We start from the raw sequence: 23,974 nt of genomic DNA on the forward strand, positions 1-23,974 counted from the left end.
TAAGAGGACCATTGCAGCAGATTTGCCCAATGCAATGCATCTTTTGATTTCTTGACTGTTGCTTCCATGAGTGTGGATTGTGGATCAAAGTAAAATGAAACCCTTAGCAACTTCAATCTTTTCTCATTTTATCATGGTGTTGCTTATTGTTGCTTATTAGAAGATCCATAGACACAACCAAACTCCCTGAGGGACAGAATTGCTGGGCTGAGGGCTGTGGGGACCATGGTCCCGGGGAACATCTAGCTCAATTGGCATAACATAGCTCATTTAAAAAATGTTCTACATTCTACTTTGGTGAGTAGCATCTGGGGTCTTAAAAGTCTGTGAGCAGGCGGGGCCAAGATGGCAGACTAGGTGGATGCTACCGCGGATCCCTCTTCCAACAAAGACTCGGAAAAACAAGTGAATCGATCACGTACATAACAATCTACAAACCCTGAACAACAAACACAGATTTAGAGACAGAGAACGAACAAATAAGGGGAGGCAGCGATTGTTTTCAGAGCCTCGAGCCAGGGTACCAGTCAGGTGACCTTCGGCGCCCGATTTGGGGCAGAGCCCAGGGGGGCAGATGGCACAAACAAGGGGCCCAGCCCTGGCGCCCAAACTCATTCCGAGAGGGGGCCCAGCCGGTTCACGCGGCCAGCGTGGCGGCGCAGCCAGTGGGAGAAGTCCCTGGGAGGCAGTGACTGGTCTTGGAGCAGGGAGAGCAGCGTCCCAGCTGGGATGCACGGTCGCGGCGCAGGCGCAGGGAGCTGCTCCACTCGCCTGAGCTGACCCCGGGGGGGGGCCCAGCCAGTTTGCGGGGGCGGCGCGGTAACGCGGCTGGCGGGGAGTCCCCGGGAGGCAGCGACTGATTTTGAAGTCGGGAGTACACCATCCCAGTAGGGCAACCTTGACGATGGGCGTGGGGTTGGCAGCGGAGGATTTGACCGTGACTCCAGCGGGCCAGACCCCCGGGGGCAATCTCCACACAGACAGCACACATAGGCGACGCGCTCTGCGGAAATCTCAGGTATAATAGTCATTCCAAGCAAGACAAGCAACTCTGGCTATATTCTGAGGTGCTACTCTCCTATCTCTCTGATCACTCCCCTACCCTCCCCAGGCGGCTTCATTAACATCCGAATAGCCTGAGCCAGAGGGAGAACTCTGATAGGGATCTGACTGCATTTTTTTTTTAGCAGATTTTCTGGAAAAACTAGTTTCCCAGTGATGGCTCGGAGACAACAATCCATATCAAACCACTTAAAGAAGCAGACCATGACAGCTTCTCCAACTCCCCAAACAAAAGAATCAAAATCTTTCCCAAATGAAGATACAATCCTGGAATTATCAGATACAGAATATAAAAAACTAATTTACAGAATGCTTCAAGACATCACAAACGAAATAAGGCAAACTGCAGAAAAAGCCAAGGAACACACTGATAAAACTGTTGAAGAACTCAAAAAGATTATTCAAGAACATAGTGGAAAAATTAATAAGTTGCAAGAATCCATAGAGAGACAGCATGTAGAAATCCAAAAGATTAACAATAAAATTACAGAATTAGACAACGCAATAGGAAGTCAGAGGAGCAGACTCGAGCAATTAGAATGCAGACTGGGAAATCTGGAGGACCAGGGAATCAACACCAACATAGCTGAAAAAAAATCAGATAAAAGAATTTTAAAAAATGAAGGAACCCTAAGAATCATGTGGGACTCTATCAAGAAGGATAACTTGCGGGTGATTGGAGTCCCAGAACGGGGATGAGAGGACAGAAAACACAGAGAAAACAGTTGAAGAACTCCTGACAGAAAACTTCCCTGACATCATGAAAGACGAAAGGATATCTATCCAAGATGCTCATCGAACCCCATTTAAGATTGATCCAAAAAGAAAAACACCAAGACGTATTATCATCAAACTCGCCAAAACCAAAGATAAACAGAAATTTTTTAAAAAGCAGCCAGGGAGAAAAGAAAGGTTTCCTTCAAGGGAGAATCAATAAGAATAAGTTCAGACTACTCAGCAGAAACCATGCAGGCAAGAAGGGAATGGGACAACGTATACAGAGCACTGAAGGAGAAAAACTGCCAGCCAAGGATCATATATCTAGCAAAACTCTCTCTGAAATATGAAGGCGAAATTAAGATATTTACAGATAAACACAAGTTTGGAGAATTTGCAAAAACCAAACCAAAGCTACAAGAAATACTAAAGGATATTATTTGGTCAGAAAACCAATAATATCAGATACCAACACAATACAAGGTCACAAAACAGAACGTCCTGATATCAACTCAAATAGGGAAATCACAAAAACAAACAAATTAAGATTAATTTAAAAAATAATAATACACATAACAGGGAATCATGGAAGTCAATATGTAAAAGATCACAATAATCAAAAAGAGGGACTAAATACAGGAGGCATTGAACTGCCAGATGGAGAGTGATACAAGGTGATATAGAACGATACAAGTTAGGTTTTTACTGAGAAAAATAGGGGTAAATAATAAGGTAACCACAAAAAGGTATAACAACTCCATAACTCAAGATAAAAGCCAAGAAAAACGTAACGACTCAACTAACATAAAGACAAACACTATGAAAATGAGGATCTCACAATTTACTAAGAAAAATGTCTCAGCACAAAAAAGTATGTGGAAAAATGAAATTGCCAACAACACACATGAAAAGGCATTAAAATGACAACACTAAAAACTTATTTATCTATAATTATGCCGAATGTAAATGAACTAAATGCACCAATAAAGAGACAGAGTCACGGACTGGATAAAGAAACACGATCCATCTATATGCTGCCTACAAGAGACACACCTTAGACTTAGAGACACAAACAAACTAAAACTCAAAGGATGGAAAAAAATATATCAAGCAAACAATAAGCAAAAAAGAAGAGGAGTAGCAATATTAATTTCTGACAAAATAGACTTTAGACTTAAATCCACCACAAACGATAAAGAAGGACACTATATAATGATAAAAGGGACAATTGATCAGGAAGACATAACCATATTAAATATTTATGCATCCAATGACAGGGCTGCAAGATACATAAACCAAATTTTAATAGAATTGAAAAGTGAGATAGACACCTCCACAGTTATAGTAGGAGACTTCAACACACCACTTTCGGAGAAGGACAGGACATCCAGTAAGAAGCTCAATAGAGACACGGAAGACCTACTTACAACAATCAACCAACTTGACCTCATTGACTTGTACAGAACTCTCCACCCAACTGCTGCAAAGTATACTTTTTTTTTCTAGCGCACATGGAACATTCTCTAGAATAGACCACATATTAGGTCATAAAACAAACCTTTGCAGAGTCCAAAACATCGAAATATTACAAAGCATCTTCTCAGACCACAAGGCAATAAAACTAGAAATCAATAACAGAAAAACTAGGGAAAAGAAATCAAATACTTGGAAAATGAACAATACCCTCCTGAAAAAAGACTGGGTTATAGAAGACATCAAGGAGGGAGTAAGGAAATTCATAGAATGCAACGAGAATGAAAATACTTCCTATCAAAACCTCTGGGACACAGCAAAAGCAGTGCTCAGAGGCCAATTTATATCGATAAATGCACACATACAAAAAGAAGAAAGAGCCAAAAGCAGAGAACTGTCCCTACAACTTGAACAAACAGAAAGTGAGCAACAAAAGAACCCATCAGGCACCAGAAGAAAACAAATAATAAAAATTAGAGCTGAACTAAATGAATTGGAGAACAGAAAAACAATTGAAAGAATTAACAAAGTCAAAAGCTGGTTCTTTGAAAAAAATAACAAAATTGATAAACCATTGGCTAGACTGACTAAAGAAATACAGGAAAGGAAACAAATAACCTGAATAAGAAACGAGAAGGACCACATCACAACAGAACCAAATGAAATTAAAAGAATCATTTCAGATTACTACGAAAAATTGTACTCTAACAAATTTGAAAACCTAGAAGAAATGGATGAATTCTTGGAAAAACACTACCTACCTAAACTAACACATTCAGAAGTAGAACAACTAAATAGACCCATAACAAAAAAGAGATTGAAACGGTAATCAAAAAACTCCCAACAAAAAAAAAGCCCTGGCCCGGACGGCTTCACTGCAGAGTTCTACCAAACTTTCAGAGAAGAGTTAACACCACTACTACTGAAGGTATTTCAAAGCATAGAAAATGACAGAATACTACCCAACTCATTCTATGAAGCCACCATCCCCCTGACACCAAAACCAGGTAAAGACATTACAAAAAAAGAAAATTATAGACCTATATCCGTCATGAACATAGATGCAAAAATCCTCAACAAAATTCTAGCCAATAGAATCCAACAACACATCAAAAAAATAATTCACCATGATCAAGTGGGATTTATACCAGGTATGCAAGGCTGGTTTAATATCAGAAAAACCATTAATGTAACCCATCACATAAGTAAAACAAAAGATAAAAACCACATGATCTTATCAATAGATGCAGAAAAGGCATTTGACAAAGTCCAACACCCATTTATGATAAAAACTCTTACCAAAATAGGAATTGAAGGAAAATTCCTCAACATAATAAAGGGCATCTATGCAAAGCCAACAGCCAATATCACTCTAAATGGAGAGAATTTGAAAGCATTTCCCTTGAGAACGGGAACCAGACAAGGATGCCCTTTATCACTGCTCTTATTCAACATCGTACTTGAAGTCCTAGCCAGGGCAATTAGGCTAGACAAAGAAATAAAGGGTACCCGGATTGGCAAGGAGGAAATAAAGTTATCACTATTTGCAGATGACATGATCTTATACACAGAAAACCCTAAGGAATCCTCCAGAAAACTACTGAAACTAATAGAAGAGTTTGGCAGAGTCTCAGGTTATAAAATAAACATACAAAAATCACTTGGATTCCTCTACATCAACAAAAAGAACACCGAAGAGGAAATAACCAAATCAATACCATTCACAGTAGCCCCCAAGAAGATAAAATACTTAGGAATAAATCTTACCAAGGATGTAAAAGACCTATACAAAGAAAACTACAAAGCTCTACTACAAGAAATTCAAAAGGACATGCTTAAGAGGAAAAACATACCTTGCTCATGGATAGGAAGACTTAACATAGTAAAAATGTCTATTCTACCAAAAGCCATCTATACATATAACGCACTTCCGATCCAAATTCCAATGTCATATTTTAAGGGGATAGAGAAACAAATCACCAATTTCATATGGAAGGGAAAGAAGCCCCGGATAAGCAAAGCACTACTGAAAAAGAAGAAGAAAGTGGGAGGCCTCACTCTACCTTATTTCAGAACCTATTATATAGCCACAGTAGTCAAAACAGCCTGGTACTGGTACAACAACAGGCACATAGACCAATGGAACAGAATTGAGAACCCAGATATAATTCCATCCACGTATGAGCAGCTGATATTTGACAAAGGCCCAGTGTCAGTTAATTGGGGAAAAGATAGTCTTTTTAACAAATGGTGCTGGCATAACTGGATATCCATTTGCAAAAGAATGAAACTGGACCCATACCTCACACCATGCACAAAAACTAACTCCAAGTGGATCAAAGACCTAAACATAAAGACTAAAACGATAAAGATCATGGAAGAAAAAATTGGGACAACCCTAGGAACCCTAATACAAGGCATAAACAGAATACAAAACATTACCAAAAATGATGAAGAGAAACCGGATAACTGGGAGCTCCTAAAAATCAAACACCTATGCTCATCTAAAGACTTCACCAAAAGAGTAAAAAGACCACCTACAGACTGAGAAAGAATTTTCAGCTATGACATCTCAGACCAGCACCTGATCTCTAAAATCTACATGATTCTGTCAAAACTCAACCACAAAAAGACAAACAACCAATCAAGAAGTGGGCAAAGGACATGAACACACATTTCACTAAAGAAGATATTCAGGCAGCCAACAGATACATGAGAAAATGCTCTCGATCATTAGCCATTAGAGAAATGCAAATTAAAACTACGATGAGATTCCATCTCACACCAACAAGGCTGGCATTAATCCAAAAAACACAAAATAATAAATGTTGGAGAGGCTGCGGAGAGATTGGAACTCTTATACACTGCTGGTGGGAATGTAAAATGGTACAATCACTTTGGAAATCTATCTGGCATTATCTTAAACAGTTAGAAATAGAACTACCATACAACCCAGAAATCCCACTCCTCGGAATATACCCTAGAGATACAAGAGCCTTCACACAAACAGATATATGCACACCCATGTTTATTGCAGCTCTGTTTACAATAGCAAAAAGTTGGAAGCAACCAAGGTGTCCATCAACGGATGAATGGGTAAATAAATTGTGGTACATTCACACAATGGAATACTACGCATTGATAAAGAACAGTGACGAATCTGTGAAACATTTCATGACATGGAGGAACCTGGAAGGCATTATGCTGAGCGAAATGAGTCAGAGGCAAAAGGACAAATATTGTATAAGACCACTATTATAAGATCTTGAGAAATAGTAAAAACTGAGAAGAACACATACTTTTGTGGTTACGAAGGGGGGAGGGAGGGAGGGAGGGAGGGAGGGAGAGGGTTTTTTATTGATTAATCAGTAGATAAGAAATGCTTTGGGTGAAGGGAAAGACAACACTCAATACATGGAAGGTCAGCTCAGTTGGACTGGACCAAAAGCAAAGAAGTTTCCGGGATAAAATGAATGCTTCAAAGGTCAGCGGAGCAGGGGCGGGGGTCTGGGGAACATGGTTTGAGGGGACTTCTAAGTCAATTGGCAAAATAATTCTAGTATGAAAACATTCTGCATCCCACTTTGAAATGTGGCGTCTGGGGTCTTAAATGCTAACAAGCAGCCATCTAAGATGCATCAATTGGTCTCAACCCACCTGGAGCAAAGGAAAATGAAGAACACCAAGGTCACACGACAACTAAGAGCCCAAGAGACAGAAAGGGCCACATGAACCAGAGACCTACATCATCCTGAGACCAGAAGAACTAGTTGGTGCCCGGCCACAATCGATGACTGCCCTGACAGGGAGCACAACAGAGAACTCCTGAGGGAGCAGGAGATCAGTGGGATGCAGACCCCAAATTCTCATAGAAAGACCATATTTAATGGTCTGACTGAGACTAGAGGAATCCCGGTGGCCATGCTCCCCAGACCTTCTGTTGGCACAGGACAGGAACCATCCCCGAAGACAACTCATCAGACATGAAAGGGACTGGTCAGCGGGTGGGAGAGAGATGCTGATGAAGAGTGAGCTAATTATATCAGGTGGTCACTTGAGATTGTGTTGGCAACTCTTGTCTGGAGGGGTGATGGGAGGATAGAGAGAGAGGGAAGCTGACAAAATTGTCACGAAAGGAGAGACTGAAAGGGCTGACTCAATAGGGGGAGAGCAAGTGGGAGTATGGAGTAAGATGTATGTAAACTTATATGTGACAGACCAATTGGATTTGTAAATGTTCACTTGAAGCTTAATAAAAGTTAAAAAAAAAAATTTTGTGAGCGGCCGTCTAAGATACTCCACCGGTCTCATCATTTTGGGAACAAGAGAGGATGAAAAAAACTAAAGATACTAGAGAAAGATTAGTCTAAAGGACTAATGGACCATATCTACCAGGCCTTCCACCAGACTGAGTTCAGTACAACTAGATGGTGCCCAGCTACCACCACTGACTGCTCTGACAGGGATCACAATAGAGGGTCCTAGACAGAGCAGGAGAAAAATGTAGAAAAAAATTGTAACTCACAAAAAAAGACCAGATTTACTGGCCTGACAAGAGACTAGAGAAACTCCTAGAGTGTGGCCCCTGGACACCCTTTTATCTCAGCAGTGACGTCACTCCTGAGGTTCTACCTTCGGCCAAAGATTAGACAAGCCCATAAAACAAAATGAGACTAAAGGGCACACCAGCCCAGGGGCAAGTACTAGAAGGCAGGAGGGGACAGGAGAGCCGGTAACAGGGAGCCCAAGGGTGAGAAGGGACAGTGTTGATATGTTGTGGGGTTGTTAACCAATGTCATAAAACAATATGTGTACTAACTGCTTAATGAGAAACTAAGTTTGTTTTGTGAACCATCATCTAAGGCACAATAAAAAAACAAAGTTGCCACCTGTGTATATTTGAACTCTTGTCGAAACCTGGGACAGTTACGTAAATCTGCTTGGAAATCACAACTTTGTAGGGCTCATACGTGCTAACAACATCTTTGTCTTGCCTTCTTATTCTAAGAACATTCTCCCCTCCTCACAGCTACAGCAATCCACCTTAGAGATGCATAGTTCACCCAGTTAATTACCTTTGGCATCAAAATTTGGCATTTAATGGAAATGAGCTCTCTTTGCAAGTTTTATTTCGTGATTTGGGACTGGGGCGCGAGATGGAGGGGAACTGGCCGGACAAGGTCATCAGCAGCATGCCTCCAGTTTGAGTGAGCAGAGATGTGCCTGCTGTGGAATTCCCTCTGGTCATTAATCATAGACACGCTCGTTATTTGGATTCTATTTTTCCCCCTGATATGTGTAAAGTCAGACCTTTTCCAACCAAGCACAGGCCATCAAGTTTTGAGTTATTCATAGATCTCTGTTTTACCTCTCCTTATAAAAAAAAAAAAAAAAATTTTTTTTTATTGCAAAAAGTTAGCGACATGGAATCTAGTTCATGGATCAACATGGTTGGATTAATTAAAGCAATTCACTTAAAAAGTGAAACTATAAACTGTAACTGGAAAACTTAGTTACATTGTCTCCTTATTTGAATTGTTTAAGTGTGGGAAAAAAGCAATATATATCAATATACGGTTAAATGCAATAAATTATTTGGGACATAAAAACACCAGTCCGGAGTTCTAAAATAGGTGCAAAATGAACTCATTTTGAGCAAGTTCATGCCCTAAATCAATCCATCACATAAAACAAGGCACCTTGCAGCCACCCCTGTCTCAAACACCAAGTCCGTCTCCATCTACTTTTCCTTATTGGCCACATTGCTTTTGGTGCTAACATGAATTAAAAAGGGTTTGGATCAGTTCTGGCTCAATAATTCCAATATCACTTCTATTTCTACTTTTGCTACTATGAAACATTTTATTGCCTCTTGGGAGTTCCTGGTATCTCTGTATCCAAAGTGAAGAAGTAATGGAGATCCAAATAACTCAACTCTTAAAAACTCTAGATGGTAGCTCAAGGGATTGGCAGTATCTTATTTTCCCGCGCAATTATCAGTTTGCTCCTGGAAACTTTATCGTGGTTCCATCACTTCAGAATCACCCATCTATCTTCTACAGTTTTCCAGTGTAAAGCTGACCTAGCCACTGCCAGATGGGAAGGCTTATGCCTGTTTCTTTCTTAGAGAGAATTTGAGATTAGATGCTATTAGAAGAACACAAATGGTGTTCTTTCAAAGTGTGCAACTTATTGTGCATATTTCTCCAGAAATTTCTGTGCCAGCCCATGGCTGCAACCCAAATGCTTTCCACCAGCCTGAGAAGCAAGTTAGAAAGTTATTCAGAGACCCATATGCTCAACTTTACATATCATTCTCAACTAGACCTGTGGTCAGTTTTGAAACTTAAACTACTTTTTCTTTTTTGGTTTTGGTTTAGTTTAGGGAATAAGATGAAAGGTTGCTAAATGGGGTCTTGGAAAAAAAGTTTAAAGAATGGGGATAATGTTGCTCACGAGGGGAGCCATCTTCAAGGCCACAAAGGGGATTATGACAAGGGCAGTGACCAGGAGCTGTACATTTTCCTTGCAGACCAATCAAAAGAAGTGGATTAACATTTACCTGAAAACAGGTTAGAAATAAGCAATAACTTTGTCACTTCAAGTTCTTTCATTGTGTTACTGAAAAAATTTCTACTTATCGTTGTTGTTAGGTAGCATCAAGTTGGTTCCCACTCAAGCTGACCCCATGTGACAGAGCAGAAACCGCCCCATACGGCTTTCTAGGCTGTAATCTTTACAGGAGTAGGTTGCCAGATCGCCGATGGGTTCCAACAGCCAACCTTTTGGTTAGCAGCTGAGCACTTAACCATTTCACTACCAGTGCTCCTTAAATTTCTACTTAGACTTTTTTTTTTTAAAAGGATAGATATTTGTATTCTTTCCTATTCAATCCTATCAAACTCAGGAAGAATTGGAGGGCCTTTGTAACCTCTTTTTTCCAGTACTAAGATTCTGTAGGTGAAATATTCAACCTATTGCTACTATTAAACCAAAAACAAAAAACCAAATCCATTGCCATTGAGTTGATTCTGACTCATAGCAACCCAATATTGTTACTATAAAGGGTTTCAAAAGCAAGTAAAAAATAACATGAATCATTACCTGAGATAGACAGATTTGTATGCCTTTTCCCCAGCTTCCTGAGAAACTCTGATAGGAATCTTCCTCTGGATAGAACTGAGTATTTTCATTGTCTGGGGCAGATAGCCTCCCAATCTGAGCTTGAGAGCTGACATGGAGAAACACCAGTTTCAATCCTCTCTCACCATCACCATGAACAATCCGTAAAATTAATTCAGACTGGTTTTTAAATCCAGGGTTACAAGACACTTTACTCACAGGCTGGGCTCCCTAGATTCCACCACACCACAGTTGGGTGACAGAAGGTCAATATACATCTGTTTTTAGGACTAAGAGATACTTAGCAGTTAGAAATTGCAGGCTATTTACTGTTGTCCCACAGTAATTGTGGGAACAATTTTGAAAGATCTGAGAAACCCAGTGTAGTAAGAATGGATAGAAAAGGCCACAATTTGAATAAAGGACACCCAAGAGGGTTACAGGAGGTAGAGAAATGATGGGAGTTCTTCCTCCCTATGGCAGGAGCTGCAAATAGCCAGGTTTCATGGTGCTCACTGGCAAGACCTCAGGCTATGCATAATCGTTCAACAGTTGAATTAAGTTCAACAGATCTTGCAGACATCACATTAGGTTCTGGGGACACAACAATGAATTATGACCAATAATTATGCCCATCAAGTCAGACTGTGAACAAGGCAACAGATGAACAAACCAAGTATAGAGTTTGGAGCCTGACAACTGGGTTCAGGTCCCAGTTCTGTCACTGTCTTAGTCATCTAGTGCTGCTATAACAGAATTACTGTACGTGGATGGCTTTAACAAAGAGAAATTTATTCTGTCATAGTCCAGTAGGCTAGAAGTCTGAATTCAGGGCACTGGCTCCAGGGGAAGGCTTTCTCTCTCTGTCAGCTCTGGAGAAGGTCCTTGTGATGCATCAGTCTTCCCTTGCTCTGGGAGCAGTATATCAGCACAGGAACCTCAGGTCCAATGGACACGGTCTGCTTCTGACACTGCTTTCTCGGTGGCATGAGGTCCCCATGTTCCTCTGTTTGCCTCTCTCTTTTATATCTCAAAAGAGATTGGCTTAAGACACTATCCAATTTTGTAGATCTCATCAATATAACTGCCAATAGTCCATCTCATTACATCATAGTGATAGAATTTACAACACACAGGGAAATCATATCAGATGACAAAACGGTAGACAATCATACATAGCTGAGTTGACAGATATTTTGTGGGAACACAATTCAATCCATGACATTCCACCATTTGGCCCCCCAAAATTCATGTCCTTGCCACATGTTAAACATATTCACCCCATCATATCACAGCAAAAGTCTTAACTCCAAGTATGAAATCCAAAAATTCCTCTTCATATGTGAAATCTAGAATACAAGTTATCTGCTTCCAAATGTACAAAGACAGAACAGGCAAAAGCTAGACATTTCCATTACAAATACGAGAAAGTTGGTGGGCGTGGGGGGGTGGGAAGAAGGCATAACAGGCACCAAGCAAGTCAGCAGAACACATTACATTAGCCCTCAAGGCTTGAAAATAATCCTCTGTTCTCTGAGACCATTTACACAAGAGCCTTGCCCTCCAGACTTTAGGTATTGGCCACACTCTCTGGTTCTGAGTGGAGGCCCCTTGGCCCTGGGCTTCAGCTCCACCTTACAAGACCACTGGGACAGCAACTCTGCTCCCTTGGCTTTACGCGCACTATTGTCCTAGTCCATCTGAGTGGCAACTCCACCCTTAGAAACACCAGAGGCCATGGCTCCACCCTTTGAAGCCCCAGAGATCATGGCTACACATTTTGAGACTGATGCAGCTCAGCTACTTGTGTTCCTTGTCTCTTCAGCATCTGCTTCCTGGTTTCTTGCCTCTCAGCTCCTCAAGGCCTCAAGCCCACATCTGCCTTGTAGGGTCAGGTGTTCCAAAGCTCTGTAGCTCCACTGATAAGTGTTTGGAGACACCCCACTCCATCAGTAAACGTTGGCCAGAAGGCACTCAGCTCCCTTGCTCATGGGTTGGCAAGCCTAGCTCCACTGGTAAGTGCCTGGGGGTACCTCAATTCACAAAGAAGCTTCCTGCACCAAGGCGCTCAGCTCTCTCACTCCATAGGTCAGCTCCAGTGCAGTCTGGTGCTTGTCTCCTGGTTCTGCTTCTGCCAGTACTCTGCTGTTTTTGGTTCTCTGCTGTTTTTGGTCCTCTGCTGCTTCCAGTCCTCTGCTGCTGCTTCTCACCATTTGCACCATCTCCGGTGTGAACAGTTCTCTTCACTTCCTTCTGAGTCCTCTATCCATTCACCATTTCAAAACCAATCTACATTTTGGATATTTTTTAGAGCAGCAGCCCACTCTCAGTACCAAATTCTGTCTTAGTCATCTAGTGCTGCTATAACAGAAATACCACAAGTGGATGGCTTTAACACAGAGAGTCACTTACTAGCTATGTGAATTGGACAAGTCTCTTCATCCTCTGAGACTCTTTCCTCACCTAAGAAAGTCTGTGTAATAAAATTTCTTATTTCACAGAGTTGCGGCAAAAGCACTCTGTTATCTGACACGTTGTTGACCAAACGGCCCAAACACACAGCCTAAGATCAAAGATGGCAGCGATTGAGGGCCAACTTTGTACACAAAAGGACTGAGCTATGTCAGCAAAACACCCTGGAGAAAAAATTCAGGTTCAGACCCTTAAAATATTCTCTGGTTAGCTCTATCTACCTCAGTACAATTAGGATCCACAATATTACACGAGGAGAATGTTTCCTACTTAAAGCTTCACTGCTGCAGAGCTACACTCTACAAGTCTCCCTAACTTGGCTCTTCTTCAGAGGTAATGCCTAAGAGGGAAAGTGCATGTGTTCTAGTCCCACACAACCATATACAATCTGGGTGACCTTGGGCATGTTATTGAGCTATTCTCTGCCTCATTCTCCTGATTTGGAAAATGATGCTAGTTGTACCTACCTCATAGGGTTTTTGTGACGATTAAATGAGCTAACATGTATCAAGTCCTTAGAACAGTACTTGGTGAATCAGAAAGAGAATAAGACAGACTAGCCTTATCCTGACGTAGTCCCTGTTTCAATAAGAAAAACACACCCTGAGGTTAATTCACCATACACCATAGAATTGTATAGATGGCACTAACGCATGCTGCTAGTACCAGTGAGGAAGAACAGCCCCATTTGCACTTAAGAAGTAGCTATTTTAAAGAATCGGAATTTCCAGCCCAGAACAGGTGGCTTGGAAACAGAACCCAGTGAAGCTTACTGCTGTTTCATCCTGTGCTTTCCCGCCTTTACAGGTGGTTATACCTGTCAGCCATTCAAAGGAAGAGAAAATCATTCAACAATCAATCATCCTATTGTTAAAGAAGTTAAAACTGTATCAACTTTTCTTAGATATTTCACACACTCTTTGTTCCAACAGCACTTGAGAAGCTTAATTTAACCAATGGCTGGCAAAGGGAGAAATGGGATCATAGTAATTTGTGATTCACACAGTGATAACAGTAATAACTGTAATAATAAGGGTAATACCAAAACCAAACCACACCCGTTGCCACTGAGTCGATTCTGACTCATAGTGACCCTGCAGGACAAAGTAGGCCTGTCCCATAGGGTTTCCAAAGGGACTGGTGGATTCGAACCGCTGACCTTTTGGTTAGCAGCTGAGCTATTTCTGGTGGATTTGAACTGCCAACCTTTTGGTCAGCAGCTGACCAAAATGCCTCTTTACACACCTTACAAAAATCCTAGGAGGTAAGCACTATTATTATCCCCATTTTACAGAGGGAAAAACTGTTTCCATGGTTCCCAATAACAGGAAATCAGGGAGATTTCAGTAGAAGAGCCAAGCCAAAAAAAACATGAACTCAGCAGACAGTGGGAACTCTGTCAGGAAATAACACCCCCAGTCACCTTATCACCCGGCACCAAGAATACTTCCACTTACTGTGTGAGTTTCTCGTAGTGCAGCAAACATTTCGGTTCTTGGAAAAGTCATAAGAAATTATACTTAAGGTTAAATCACTTTCGATTGCCTCAAAATTTAGATCTATCTTTAAAGACTGCTTCTGGCATGTCTATAGTAGCAGGAGTTGTACATTCTAGTTAATCAAATTGGGTAGAAGATGGTGTTGGTGATCAGTAAAACTATAACGCTTTTCAGCACACAAAGCACTTTTAATGTATTATATCATATCTTTCCAATGACGGTGAGAAATAGGAACATTTGTTCCTTCTTACATATAAAAAAATTGAGGATATACCCAAGCCCCAGAGTGAAGCAGCAGAACCAGATGCCAAAGCCCTATATTCTGCCTCAAATCCCACCTTTTACACTATATCGTGCTTCTGTCTTTTAGTAAGATGGAGAACCCAGCTATCTGCACAGCCACAGGCTAAATACCTAACCAGGTCAAATGACTTGTAAAAGCAAAGACCATGTTACTAGCTAGGGAGTAGATGGATGAACTGGTGTTCAGATTGGAGCAAACACCCCCAAACTCTATTGCCAACAGTCAAAGATATCACCATGGAAGAAGATGCATTTTATGTACTGGGAAACAAACTTTGGACAATGTCAAAGGAAATTGTATTGATATTTTTGTTGTTTTTCTTCTTGTTTAAATCCAGCTTGCCTAGCAACCACAGGAACAAGGTAGCCACCTCCTACTCCAGTTCTCAACATTTCAACTGGGATGAGAAGCATTTACATTGCATTTTGTAGAATGACATTGGGTAATTTAAGGCTTAGAGACCTGCCTTGAGATCTACTGGAGAAAAGGAGCAAAGGGTCCAGAACCGCACAGTTAAGCCACAATCCACTCATCCCTTGATAGGTAAGCTAGAAAAAAGTTTATATTTGAGTTAACCAGTTTCCCTCTGGAATGTCCCCTCTGAGGCTTTGGCTGAGTTTGGGGAAGTTCATGTCATCACCTTCCCGCCATTCAATAGTCATGGTTATTAGTGGCTTTCAAAGGCTCTCAGAGTCCGGTTTAGGTCAAACGGGACCAAACAATGGGATTGCTGCTCCCAAGGACAGAGGAAGACTCTAATTTCATTTCACACCCTGCACGCACGCAGTTTCCACCAAAGACATTTGTTGTCCAAAGCACTGCCTAAACTTGAAGTGTTGTGGTATAAAATATCTGTCTCTGATATTGTATGGCCTCTGCAGGACTGGGCTGTGGCTCTGATTGGCTTCTCTGCACAACAAACGAGGGCTTTCTGCACTAAGATCCACCAGCCTCCAGCTTGAGAAGAGATCTGCAGAAAGGCCCTGTAACCCTCAGGTGTGTCATGCTGTAAAGGTGTAAGACAAGGGCTTCATTGTGGTTGGAACATGGGACTCTGTGACTTCTTTAGATGGGAAGCAATCACAGGATGTGTACAGAGGTAGAGAGAAGGGACAAATGAAGCTTCTGTAAACAACTGTAAAGCCTTTAGACTAGCGGATAAAAAAAAAAAAAAACACTGAAAGGAAAGCACAAAAGAAAAAAACACCACTGCTGCAAAGAAAGTTGCCCTGATTGCATGTGATGTAATAATCCTCTTCCGCCCACATGCTCTGCAGTTCTCCTTCCCCACCTCATCATGCTGGCTGATGGTAATGCTGTTAACACACAGCTTCATTACCAGACAAATCACCCCTGTGTAGATTGCTCTTACACATTTGGTTGACACTTGGCATCCTGATTCCTCGAAGAGTGATATTGTTTCCGTGAGTGTCTTGTTATTTACACACCCACATTCTCCATTTTGCATTACAAGTGCCAGGAGAACATCAATTATACTCATTTAACCAGCTTAGCATATCAACCAACACAGGTATTTCCAGCCTATGTTGCAATCTTAAACCATCTTCATTATGTGCTTTCTCGCGTGAGTTCAGGTTAGAAGCTATTAGAGGCTACTGAGTACTTGGCAGAGTACTTTAAGAATCCCATCAAGCTACCACTGCAGCAGAAGGGAAACAGCCCCCCTTCAGCTGCTAGTGAAAAGCACTTCTGTTAAGCAAACACCCACACTGTAATTAGGACAATTGCTTTCAATTTTTGGCAGCAGTAACAAATAGGCCATTTCAAATATGAGCAGTTTAAGAAGGTACCTTGGAAAATGAGGGTGGAAAGACACAGCTGTTGGTGGGGACATTTACTTCCACATACTACACACAGGGTACATCTGTCATTATTTAGCCGCCGAGAGTAGAGGAGAACGAACAAACAGAATCCAGGCAACCAGAGTCTGTGCTTGGAGCCCAGAACTAGTGATCAGGGTGAAACTCAAGGGATTAGTAGGTAGTCACTCGTCAAGAAAGAAGAACCTAGCATCCCAGAGGTATGAGCAAAGGCATAGAAACATCAAACAGCAGGGTGTGTATAGAGAACCACAAGTTGCTGGTATGGCTGAAGAATTCGGTAAGAGGGCAGTTGTGCTGGAAATTGAATTAGAGAAGAAGGACTTACATGCCCTACCTACTTATAAGTTGACATTTTTATCTTAAACGCAAGAATAATTGAGAAGTTATTTTAACTTTTCATTTTAGATATAATACTTGGGAAAGAAAGTAGAATATTGAAGGAGAGTGCCTTTGAAGAGTACGAGTCCAGTAAGAAGGTTACTGCAATATTCCTGGACAGTGTTGATAAAAGCTGGAAACAAGGCATGCGCCTGGTAGGATTCCTTGGTTTCAGGCAACATAAATGAACAAGAACAGACATTCAAATCTTCTGACTATGTTAAGCCAAAGGGCCTTTCTTGGAAATATTTGGTGGGCTCTTAAGGACGGAGAGGAAGGCTCAAGAATGAACCATAAGCATGTCAGCTCCAAAAGGCCAGGGGGCAGGAGGAAGAGAAGCCCTCGATAGTAGGAGTAGTTGGGTTGGGATGGCTCAGTCACCACCTTGCAACGAGTGACCTTCAGTCATCCCTCCGTCCTTCAATACAAGTTTCAGAGACCTGGGACAGAGCAGCTACTTGGCCATACTTAGGTCACAGAGTTCTAGTTTGGGGGTTGGGCAAGGAAAAGAAGGATATTTGTAGTCTTAGATCCCATAGAGGATTGCGGGGACCTGGAGTTACCTCCCAATCAGAAGACACACAATGACTGAGAGGTAATTACTGAGTGGAAACTGGGGTGCTACAAGGAAGGTGGAATGGATGCTGGGAAGCCAAAAAATGATAAATGTTCACAACAGGTGCTAGCAGTGGATTTGGGGAGGGGAGGGGAGGGTAGAGAAAATGGTATTTGAAGTTCTATAAGCATGGAACACTTATTGAAAGCCTATTCTGTGCAAAACAATGGGCTAGATGCTACTGGAGATATAAGGAAGTATAAGCACTGCCTTGGACTTTAAAAGGCTCAAATGGAATATAGGGTGCAAACAAAAAAAAGTGAAGTGACAATGCTGTCACATATGTCTTACGTCAGATATTTCTTTTCCAGGTCTGTGCAGAGGGAAAAAGGTAATCCAGGCCACCCCAAATGTCCCCCAAATGGTACAGACGTTAAGGCACGTGAGACTGAGAGAATGAAGAAATTACTATGTCTAAAATAGTTAGAAAAGGCATCATGAACACAGCAGAGCTTCAGTAATATGTAGAATTTGGGCTGGCAGACAGGAAAAGAGAACATTCTAGGCAGGGAGAATGATCTCTTGCTTAGACAGAGGTATGGATATGGAATATATGAGGTGCATTTAGGAATTATTTTATGCACAGTGGTCTAGCAGAAAAAGTTCATATAGGGAACCATTCCTTACTGGGAGTCAGTGATATCCAAAATGCACAAAAGTGGATGTTTTTCCTTCTCTTCTTATTTAGGTGACCTCAGTCGATCATTCAACAGTTCCCATTTCAAGACTTTAGGGAGGATTGTAAGGAAGATGTTGAATTTGCTGGACTAAGGGGTTGAAAGGAGAGAGAAAACAGACCTGAGAGGGACTAGTATGCACTGCACTCCAAGTTCCTGATCCCTTCCTTGGACCTGAGCCACTTGAGTTGGGCCAAGCTGACCCAGCTCATTGGCAGGCTGATAAATGCCTGAGTACCCCAGCTGCCCTGTTGTCTATCCACCCTGCTGTTCCTTCTTCCCAGCCTTCAGCAGCATCATCTGTCACCGACCTTCAGAGTGGAGCCCCAGAAAGAGGAATTAATCCAAATCAGGGAATGGAAGCCTGGATCCTCCTGGATCTTATCTCCCCAGTGGCAGGGGTCTTTTGCTGGTTCAACACCACAGCCAGACCTAATTCCCCACTCCCTGAGCTGCTCACCCACAGTTTTCCCACTTCCTTTAAGTGGTACTACACATTAGGTAAAGAGACAATGTGCTAATCATCCGGCTGCCACTTGTAGGAATGAGATCTCCAGGGCCCTGCCAGCAATTCAATATGCTTTCATTTCCAGACACCTGCAGGCACCAGGAGGTGGGAGTTGGCTGTTCTTATTCCCATCAGAAAGGATGACCCAGACAGCCTGTTTCCTTCCTATCATCCTATTTTCTCTGTGGGTCAGGGTGATCTTATTCACCTTTAAAACCTAAATTCAAATGTGTAGCCAATGCTGAAGGTCAAGTATTTAAATGCTTTCCAGTTTCTAGTTCTTTACGAGATACAGTGGGGTAAACAAGATTAGTCAGAGATGTGGTCCAAGGCTTCAAGAAGCTCAATGGAAAGACAAAATCTAACTGTATGAAATTTAGCAACTGAGACCATCCTGAACACCCAATTCTTTTCAATCACTATATTAGCTTCCCGGGACTCCCTTAACAAAGTACCGTAAAGCGAGTGGCTTTGAATAAGAGAAATTTATTGTCTCACAGTTCTGGAAGCTAAAGTCCGTATCAGTGTGTTGGCCAGGCCACACTTCTTAAGTCTTTAAGGAAAGATACTTTCTTGTCTTTCCCAACTTTTGGTAACCCCACGTGTTTCTTGGTTTGTAGGTGCATCTTCACACAACTGTTCTCCCTCTCTTTGTCTCTCTGTGTTTTCTTCTACTTTTCCATAAGGACGCCTCTCAGACTGGATTAGGACCCACCTTACTCCAGTATGACCTCAGGTCCATTTAACTGATAACATCTTCAAAGACCCTATTTCCGAACCAGGCTATGTTCACAGGTATCAGGAGTGAGGACTTCAACACATCTTTTGGGGAGACATAATTCAATCATAGCAATGACTGTTCAATACTAGTGTTATGCAAGAGGAGTCAGAAAACTCTTGAAAATAAAGCAAGGGTGGGACAATTCACCAATTCATATTTCACTGAATTTAATGTAGCTGTGGCTGCAAGAGATTAAACAGTTTTGTAACTTAGAATCCCAAATATCCTCTGTACTCTGTGCTAGATTGATTACAAAAATAGCCTCATTTGTCATTCCCTTTACAACGTAACTTTATAGCTCTTCCCAGTCAGAAGTGGGTTCTATCCCTCCACTTCTTGATAACTTGTGCTTGGCAATGTTACTTGCTTGACTAATAGAATAAGGTGAAAGCAAGAGTATTCCAGTCCAGAGTATGGGCTTAAGGGGCCTTGCATGTTTCTGCTCTTTTGGAACTTTGTCTTCACCATAAAAATAATCCCAAGCTACAATATTGGATAATGAGAGACTATGTGGAGCAACTGGAATGCCCAGTTAAGACATCCCAGTCCAGCCAGTCCCTAGTTGACTACAGATGCATGAATGAGCCTAGCCAAGACCAGAAGAACCATTCAGCTGAGCCCAGCCCGGATTTCCAATCCATAGAAATGTGAGCTAAATAAAAGGTTGTTGTTTTAAGCCAGACTTTAGGGTTGATTTGCTACACAGCAGTAGGTAACTGATTCAACTACCCTTAGGTTTTTGGACACACTGTGTCTTCTTGGACATCAAGAACATTGTTGTCCAATCACAAACTAAGTTATCACTACTCTGAAAACCTACCCCATCAGCCCTCTAGATATGTCCAGATCATTTTTTAATTTTAAGATTAATGTACCTGAGATTTCTATTTAGTCTTTCTTTCCCCACTAGCATCTGGCCTTTATTTCTTACACCAAACACTGGAAATAGTATCTTAATTGAGCTCTGCTACTAAGATTTTCCAGCCAAACTTACCCACTATTGTCTTGGTCTAAAAATGTCACTTTACATGTCTTACCTTGTTCTTTCTATCTATGGTCCTTCACTGAATTAGGTCTAAATACTTTATTTCATATCAGGACCAAAAAAAAACAAGGTATTGCATATTCACCATGTGCCACACAAAGTTGAATAAGACAGAGGAGGTTAAATCTACTGACAGCAATAGAGGCCCTCAGTAATCTAGTCCTATTCTACCTCTGCAGATTCCTGCTCCACTATTTATCTGTCTAAAATATTTGCCCCATCCCTTAAACATACCACCCCTACATTTACAGCTTTGTTCCTGTAACTATTCCCAGAACTCTGTTGTCTAAAATGCCCTCCCTACTTTTTCCAGTTCTCTAATTCTTCATCTTCCTTCAAGGCTCACCTCCTCTGAAACCTTCTCCTATTGCCACTGCCCAGATAATCTCTCCCTACTCTTAGTCTCATTTACACTGTAGGACAATGTTCCATTAGAATTCTAGTTTGCTGAGTCTTCCTGTGAAACAAATGTGCCCCTGATAGCTTCCAAATAATGTCTCTCTCTCCCAGTAAAATCAAGAGCTGCCGGTAAGGTGCAGGCTAGCTGATGGGCCCATTCTCCCTCACACACACCATATACACAAATAGGAAGATGGTCTCCAAGGCTGTAATTTCCTGGCCAGCAAGTGTCTTGGGTTTCACTTCAGTGGTTAATGATGCTGTCATCCGGGTGCCTCAGTATGGGGCATTTCCAACCTTCAATTAAAGGACTATCATTTATTCTATATATTAACATCCAGAACAATAAACACAGTGGAACACAGTCATTAGAGGCAGCCATAATCTATGGCCTGCTGTGTACTGATGTCAACCCTGCTGCTTTTGACATCTGAAAGAGGCCCAAAGAAAGCAGTGTGTTTCAAAGCCAGGACTGCCTTGAGAATATCCACCCCTGGCTTCATTCCATCTTACCACCTCCTTCTTCCCAACTATCAACATCTTGGGTTCAGCTCCAGAGTTAACAACCCCTTGCCTTTAAGTAAAAAAAAAAAAAAAAGGACATCCTGGCCAATCTTCTTCATTGCTGGGAATAATGCTGCCATTTTTTAGTTGCTTGAACTCAGTGGGCCTTCAATATAAAATAAGAAAACAAATGCAGGATAAGTTATAATTCCTGATCAACAAGGTATCAGGATGGAGTAGGGCAGTGAAGACATATCTTTAAAAAAAATAATAATAATAACTGTCTTTAGAATGCACGGTAGTAGCAGAGGGTAGATACTGTAGAAAATTAGAAAAGCAAAAGATAATTTCACTCAAACTTGGCCGAATTATCTCAGTCTTCATCTGCTGTTTCCTGTATTTGTTTTCCACATTCATTCAGTGCATACCAACTATTAATTATTGGCACTGGGAAGTGGAGATAGAAATGCCAACCAAACCTCATAGTTTAATGGAGGAGGCGAAGACTGACCCAATAATCATAATAGTTATGATTTACTGAGCACTTATTATGCCAGGCGGCTGCTGTTCTATGTGCTTTAAATGCATGACCTCATTTAATTCTTATTAAAAGACCAGTTGCCAAGTCAACTCTAACTCATGACAACCCCGACTCATGACGACCCCATGAGTGTATCAGAGTAGAACTGTGCTCCATAGGGTTTTCAATGGCTGATTTTTCAGAAGTAGCTTGCCAGGCTTTTCTTCCGAGGCATCTCTGGATGAACTGGAATCACCAACCTTGTGTTAGCACTAGAGTGTGTTAAATACTTGCACCACCCAGAGCTTACAAACTTCTAAAGTCGGTATTACTAGCCCTGTTTCACAGATAAGGAAAGGGAGCCACAGCGAGCTTAAGTCCCTTTCGTAAAGGGCTTGAGCAGGACTCTACAACTTGGGTTCCCGAGCACTGTATTATAGGTGTCACATGCAAAGTGCTGGAACTCTCCTTCCACGGCAGGACCCGTGTTCATTTCTTCCTGTTAGCACGACACAGTTGCAATTCTCCAGCCACCTCGATTTTTGAGCTGACCTCTCACTTCAAGGGAAACAGAAATAAAACAGTCCAAAAGGTTCATCTTTCTGAGCTGGGGGCAGGGTGGGAAAATCTCAGGGTTTATTACACACTGACAGGTCTCATGGGGAGGGCTTGGGTCCGTGAGATGAGGAAGTGAGAACACACAGAAAGCCTTCCCACCAGTCCGTGGCTCTCTGAGGTCCAACAATGCCATGTCTGGGGTACAAACGGGACAGGGATGGCAGTACCTCCTCACTGCCTTACTAGGTAAGTCTCACACATGTGTCTTCCCTGGGAGAGGAGCTGATATGATTGTCACATTTCATCTGGAGCATGCCCACTGGGAGGAGCTGTTAGACCTGACCCCTTCATAGCCAGGAGTCACCTTCAGGCCTAGCCCATAGAGGTGACCTCAGCACAGTCACCAAGGCTTGGCCTGATGTGTGGGAGCAGAACCAGAGAGTTCACACGACACAGCCAAAGGAAACTTGTCGCACCCAGGGCTAGATTCCTCCGAAGGAGGCTTAGGAACAATGTGGGCATTTGCTGACTTGTGTGCAGGCACTTTTAAAGTCAAATGTAAATGACTTACTGCTGTTCTCAAGCATCTGTTCCACCCCTCTCCACTGGTATTTTTTGCCGTTTTGTTTTGTTTGCTTTGTTTTGGGGTTTGTAAAAGCAGATCAGAAAGGTCTCAACACATGGATCTGATTCTCTTGTGGGCTCTTGGGACTTTGTGGAAACGACTGTGCCATGATGCAGTGTTTAGAAAGAGAATTTTTCCAAGTTGCAATATACTTTTTGTTCTTAACACCCAGGAGCTCTGATGGGGTAGGAGTGGAGAAAGTGAGGAAATTCATCTCAGTGGGGACTTCCTGGGATCACACATGAGGTGTGGTTGCTATATTTTGCACACCTGCATGGGTCCCTGAGCACCCCCAAACCGTATAGCTCTTTGGAGGTAATAGACTTACTGAGTTGACCTCTCAGTGAAACGATTGTGCCTGGCTGTACCAAAGGCCTTTCACTGTGCGAGCGCGCCACCTGCTGGACCTGCCTGGAGCTGACTGCTGGGGCCATGTAAGGCAAACACCTGGCCAGCACCCCGGTGTGAGGGAACAGACTGTCAAGTTCACCCCATGGCATTCCAGAGGGAGCCTCTAAACTGGCCTTGACACACAAGAATCTGTTTTTTTAATAGTCTCCTGGAGACCTGAAGTCTACAAATCCCTCTGGTAACTCATCTGAGAGTTTAATCACCTTCTCTCAGAAATATGTTCCCTATTTGTGATCTTAGTGTTTAAGTTAATTTCCTCCTGATCTGTCTTGGTCAGGGGTGAAAAGCAACTGTCGTCGTTGCTCTGGTAAAAGCCGTTTATAAGCCTGGAGATAGATAATGAATATGTCCCTCTTCTCTGGGAAAGCCCCGAGTTTAATTTTTCTTTAACTTCCCTTAGCCTATTTTAAGGCTCATTTACCATCTATATGGCTCCCCGTTAAATGCTATCAACTTCTG

This window comes from Loxodonta africana, chromosome 10 (genome assembly GCF_030014295.1).
Source record: "Loxodonta africana isolate mLoxAfr1 chromosome 10, mLoxAfr1.hap2, whole genome shotgun sequence".
In the NCBI taxonomy this organism is placed as follows: Eukaryota; Metazoa; Chordata; class Mammalia; order Proboscidea; family Elephantidae; genus Loxodonta; species Loxodonta africana.